Here is a 6,624-nt window from a genome sequence, read left to right as displayed (position 1 = left end):
TCCCTTTTTATACACTATTATGAGATTTATTGTAAAATGACCACTCCTTTGCTTGGCGATTTGTGCCAAGTAACGACATCACCTAGTTGATTGGAAAGTTATAAATAATATGTCATCTTTATGGGTTTATGCCAAGAAAATATATAAATAAATAACTGAGCTTTCAATTATTATAGATACTTTTGCAACATTTAATACACCCATAAATTAGTGGTTCACTTTGGTTATTTGCAATGTCTTTATCAATAGAGCAAATGTCTTTTGTTATAGACCCAGTTACGCTAGCTATTGTACGAGAACTGGAATAAACAAGAATATATTATTTGCTGATAATAACTGCAAATCAGCGCGGTCAAATTTAAGATGTACACAAATTGTAGCTGCAGTATTTTTCATTGTGACCGTCATTTTAATTTTAATTTCATGTATCAATAGTACACATGAAAATAAGAATCTTTGTAATTTATCTTATCAGAGAAATCTGCTTTCTCTGCTAGAATTGATCAGTCATTATCAAAATTCTCAATTCCGGGATAAAATCTGTACTTAGTGTAGACTTTCCCGTTACTGAGATAGGAGATGGCAGCTTGTGCTGATGAGATGCTATGTCTACAGGAGGGAGGAGATCTGTCTATAGCTCCTCCCGTCTACATAGAGTCTTATCAGCACCAGCTGCCATTTCCTCTCTCAGTAATGGGAAAGTCTTCACTAAGTACAGATTTTACCTCAGAACTGAGAATTTTGATAATGACTGATCAATTCTAGCAGAAAAAAAAACAGATTTCTCTGATAAGATAAATTACAAAGATTCTTATTTTCATGTGCAGTATTGGTTTATGAAATAAAAATTAAAACGGTTACACTAGGAACAGTAAAACTTGAAATAAATGTATACATTATACAAGAAACATATTTGTCCTCACTGTTTATTATTCTACCACAATTTCGTCAAGTTGGATTCGTATTCCCTGAAATGAGTTGTTTCATGCAAATTTTTACACTTTGAAATTCAAACCACGGTTTGCAAAAAAAACTTGCTCAGCACCATTTCCCACACAGCTGAAACATCACAGAGTAGGTTAATGTATTTTTCCATTGTCACACAGGCTTTCCTGCAGCTATGACATGTTATGGATTACACTGGTCAACAGCATTTTTGGTGCCAAAGATATTTCATCGAATTTAGGGTATTTTTGGGGTGCTGATTCTGAATATGTCATCAGTTTTGCCAGATTGGCTCAAGTTTTTGAGATTTTTGGTATCTTATTTATAGCACTTGTTGGTAAATGCGACGCATCATCTCATTAATTTCTTTGGATTAGTACTTGAACTGAGCAGTTCTCAATATAGTTTTGTGTTAATTAGTGTTCTAAAAGTTTGTTCATAGCTTGATTTTTGCACTAACTTTATGTTGTTGTCTGTTTTCCAGTGAAAAGCATGAACTCATCAAGAAGAAGTTGTCTTAACGATCCAGACTCATTCTGTTACATTTGTGGTGAATACACACTGCCAAAACATAGAAGAAACATAACAGACTTCGTAAAAAAAGTGTATTTTGCCTATTTTGGGGTTATGCTTGGGGACCAAGACAAGTTTTGGGCACCACACATAGTGTGCAAAGCATGTATCGAATTATTACGAAAATGGAGCAAAGGACAAAGAAAAAGCTTCAAATTTGGTGTTCCAATGGTGTGGAGAGAGCCAAAAAATCATCATGATGACTGTTATTTATGGTAAACACAGGTACAGGCACATCTTCACAATGAGGGACAGGCCTTCTTGCAGATTCCATGTTACTCCCATTTTCGTTTCTTATGCTTATTGAATCCTTGCACTTGCACTGCACAGAAATAACAGTCATCATGATGATTTTTTGGCTCTCTCCACACCATTGGAACACCAAATTTGAAGCTTTTTCTTTGTCCTTTGCTCCATTTTCGTAATAATTCGATACATGCTTTGCACACTATGTGTGGTGCCCAAAACTTGTCTTGGTCCCCAAGCATAACCCCAAAATAGGCAAAATACACTTTTTTTACGAAGTCTGTTATGTTTCTTCTATGTTTTGGCAGTGTATATTCACCACAAATGTAACAGAATGAGTCTGGATCGTTAAGACAACTTCTTCATGATGAGTTCATGCTTTTCACTGGAAAACAGACAACAACATAAAGTTAGTGCAAAAATCAAGCTATGAACAAACTTTTAGAACACTAATTAACACAAAACTATATTGAGAACTGCTCAGTTCAAGTACTAATCCAAAGAAATTAATGAGATGATGCGTCGCATTTACCAACAAGTGCTATAAATAAGATACCAAAAATCTCAAAAACTTGAGCCAATCTGGCAAAACTGATGACATATTCAGAATCAGCACCCCAAAAATACCCCAAATTCATTAAAATATTTTGGACACCAGAAAAAAAAATTTTTTTCGTTGACCTGTGTTATCATACCTTGTACAGTGGTGGTCAGTAACTGGTCCATCACACATCATCAAATCCCAGCGGGCCACAGTTTGTACGGCAAAGTCGTTTTCCATCTCCAGAGTCACTGGGTAACGCTGTCTCTCCCATGGAGTGTAAACTCTTATGGTCAGAGTTATCCAATCCCTCACTTTTTCTCTTCTATAGAGTGTAAGTTCTTATGGTCAGAGTGGTCCCCTCTCTCACTTTTTGTCTTTTATAGACTGTAAGCTCTTATGGTCAGAGTGGTTCCATCTCTCACTTTTTGTCTTCTATAGAGTGTTAGCACTTATGGTCAGAGTGGTCCCCTCTCTCACTTTTTCTCTTCTGTAGCGTTTAAGCTCTTATGCAAGGTTCTCTCTCTTCTATTCCCCATGTGTACTTTTTCAGCGTTCACAATCTTTCCAGTGTTGAGATTTGTTCAAATGTATTTGTTGCAAATCAAATTTTTGTGGAAACTTTGACATACCAACGAGCCGCTCATCTAATATGTAAAGCTCAATGTGTGTATGTATGTATGTGTGTGTGTATGTATGTGTGTATGTCCGGGATAGGCATCCGCACTGTCGCAGCTACAGCGACAAAATTTGGCACAGTCACACGTCTGGACCCCGAGAGTGTCCTAAGCTATGTTGTGAGGCGAAATTTTAACCCCGCGCGTTCCAGTTCACCAAACAATTTTGCTCCTATCTACATAATGGGGAAAAAGTGTGTGCACATCAAGCCCCACCCTTCATTATGATGTCACAATGGTTGCCATGGCGACGCTGATTCATCATAGGTTGTAATGGGGACGTTTATGTCATAACAGTTGCCATGGTGATGATGATGTCATAATGGGTATATGGGCACGGGACTATGGGATGGAGGATGTGTGATGAGTATATGGGCATTGGACTATGGGATGGAGGATATGTATGATGGGCATATGGGCATGGGACTATGAGATGAAGGATGTGTGATGGGTAAATGGGCACTCGACTATGGGATGGAGAATATGTATGATGGGTAAATGGGCATGGGACTATGGGATGGAGAATATGTATGATGGGTATATGGGCATGGGACTATGGGATGGAGGATGTGTGATGGGTATATGGGCACTCGACTATGGGATGGAGGATATGTATGATGGGTATATGGGCACGGGCCTATGGGATGGTGGATATGTATGATGGTATATGGGCACAGGACTATGTGATGAAGGATAATTATAATTTGTTATAACTAACCACAGTTAGTTACTATGCCCGGGCAGCGCCGGGCTCTTCAGCTAGTCTATTTATATAATTGCCTTGTAATGTTTTCATTTCCTGTTCTGTCTAGTAGATGTGACTGTATCCCAGAATTCCAAGTGGAGGAAGTTCACCGACCGCCATATTGGGACACCCAAGTGATGGGTGTCTCAATATGGAAACTGCTGCTGGTACCAACATATTGCGCTGTACCACCGTCGCACCACACACACACACACACACACTCTCACTCACACAGTCATACACATTCAGACTCACACACTCAGACTCTCACACTCTCACACTCACTCACTCTCACATTCACACACACAGTCACTCTCTCACACACTCACTCAGCCTCTTGCGCGGTACCACCAGCGGAACACCATTGCATTGCGCCTGCACAAATGCCATGCAGGCGCAGTAAATCATTTGGCTGATCCCGGCAGCAGATGCGGAATGTGTCTACAGGCAAAGGAAGCTGGTCACATTAAAGGGGTTTTTCCCCGAACAAAAGTTAATTTTAAAAATTGTCTGTGTCTGACCATGTACAGAGCATACCACATCTCCTGGGCAGGGGAGGAAGCAAAAGACAATACTGACATTACAGCAGGGGATCACAGAGGATTCATTTTGTGAGGTAAAATATTTCACTGACTGTTTTTACACAATATTTTACCTCACAAAATGTATCCTCTGCGATCTCCTGCTGTAATGTCAGTATTGTCTTTTGCTTCCTCCCCTGCCCAGGAGCTGTGGTATGTTCTGTACATGGTCAGACACAAACAAGGGGTGAGAGAGACAGAGCACAGGGTGGAGACAGCTCAAACGGGACACCACATGATGAGAGAACACAGCACAGGAAGGAGAGAGATAGCAGACAAGGGGAATAGCACATGGGGTAGACAGGTCAAAGAAGAGAGCACAGATGAGAGAAGTCAGCACATGGGGAAAGAGAGAGTGGATAGATGGGTGAGCACATTGGGGGGAGATATTCTCAATGCTGCAAAGCCTGCCCCATCGTGACATTACCGCCCTCCTGATGTGATAGCATCGGGCCTCCATCTAGTCTCTAATAATCTCCAAGGGTTCCACCTTTTGCTCATGGCTGAATAAAACTTCCACCTCCTCTCCACACAGCATAAAGGCTTCTGCTGCAGCCAGTTGTCTTCCAGTCAGGCACAGGACAATGAGGGGAAGGAGGATGACACAGCCAAGCTATTGGGGCACAGAGAACATTTCTTTTTGTGATTTCTCAGTTGTAGTTGAAACTTGAAAAAAAAAATTGGACAAAAAAAAGATTAAGGTTGGAATGGCTGGGATATTTTCTAATATTTTTGCATTTTCTGTGTTCTGTGTTTCCTTAAGCCTCTTTCCGACATCCAATGTAAACGTACTGTGAATGTCGGGTGGGTGTGTTTAGAGCGGTACAGCAGCTTAAAAATAATGTAAAAATATCCAAATATTTATGCACTTTAAAGTGATACCAATAAAAATAATGGTCTGTCATGTAAACGACAAGCCCCACACATTTTCACAGATGGGAAAATAAAAAGGTTAGTAAAGCCTAAAAAAATGGCAAATCAAACTAAAATATTTTTAGAAAATGTAAGAAAAATTTCACAGTAAAATATACAAGTTTGGTATTGCTATAATCTTACTGACCTGAAGAATCATGTAGTTTGGTCATTTTTACCACATACTGAATGACATTTAAGCAAAACCAGAAAAATTTTTGCTGAACTATTTCGCTGGTTCACCCGTTTTTCAGTACAGTACGTTATACCGTACAGTGATTGGTGGCATTTAAAACTACCTCTGGTCCTACTACAGCAAACCTTTATACAATCGATTATGTGGACGGAAAGACAAAAAAGTTATGGTACTTGGAAGAAGGGGAGGAATAAAAGACGAAAATCTACAAAATTGGCCTCGTGGTGAAGGTGTAAAAGAACCGATCACATGAAGATGATTATTTTCAATAGAAGATGGTGTTTCTATCTCGTAGTGATTCCTTGTTTCTTTTTTTTTGGGGGGGAATGACTCTTTTGGTGTTTTACCTAAATTGTTGTATAAGTATTGCCACAAAACGACTCTCAGTTTTTGTTTATAGGAGAGGTCCTCAGTAAGAACCCCTCAAAAGCACGTCATCCATATGTTCTGTTACACAAGTCACTTGATTATTTGTTTCCTTGTGTTTGGTTTTTTATTTTTATTTTTCCTCCTTCTGCCTCATATCTCACTTTTATTCTTGTCCAAAATGTCCCTAAATAACACTGGTCACAGTGAGACATAAGACTAAATATTGTGATTAGAATAAAAAGTCTTTGTGTTGTAAGAGGCATGTGAACCTCACCCTCCTCGTAAGGGTCACTTGTATGTCTAGGGACAAAGCCAGACTCAGCCACCCAGTGTTTGCGTGGGAATGTGTGAGTACATGCGGTTGTCGCAAGTTGACACGGTCAGTGTACATGTCACTCAGTGGCTGGAAGTCCTCTTACGACGATCACCTCCGCAGCAGCATAACCCTCAGGAAGGCGGCAGGCGGACAGTCTCAGCTGGAAGCCAGAAACCTTGTCTGGGAAGGAACAAGGAGTGGTCATGGATGTTGCAAAAGACCCCAGTGACTTGTAACAGTCATTTATTTTTTTTAAGTCAGTGGATTTCCTCTTTATTAAGAGTCACAGTCTTGAACTTCCAATCTATTAATGACTCCATTCTTACCAAAATTCTGAATCAGTCAGTAGAGTAAGATTATAATAGATAGAGAAATATGTTGTATTAACATGGTAGTATCATGGGTTGTCTACATCTGGGGACTTTTTTTTTCTTACATGCATGTATTTGGGGCTAAAATCATTTTTGAAATTTGGTTTTATTAAAAACTTTGCACTTTTTGGCTTTTACCGACTTTTTGTTTC

At 39.5% G+C, this 6,624-nt stretch overlaps 1 protein-coding gene across 1 annotated transcript in view; it reads left to right on the top strand.

The window, feature by feature from the left end:
* The window catches only part of LOC141050884 (vascular endothelial growth factor receptor kdr-like), a 261,295-nt gene that overhangs the window by 81,127 nt on the left and 173,544 nt on the right, over positions 1-6,624 (top strand). The gene's annotated exons all lie outside the window — the stretch shown is intronic.

The sequence above is a fragment of the Dendrobates tinctorius genome, unplaced genomic scaffold, assembly GCF_039654945.1.
Source record: "Dendrobates tinctorius isolate UK_male_01 unplaced genomic scaffold, ASM3965494v1 ptg000154l, whole genome shotgun sequence".
NCBI classification, from domain to species: domain Eukaryota; kingdom Metazoa; phylum Chordata; class Amphibia; order Anura; family Dendrobatidae; genus Dendrobates; species Dendrobates tinctorius.
This window is presented reverse-complemented; position numbering and strand designations above follow the sequence as displayed.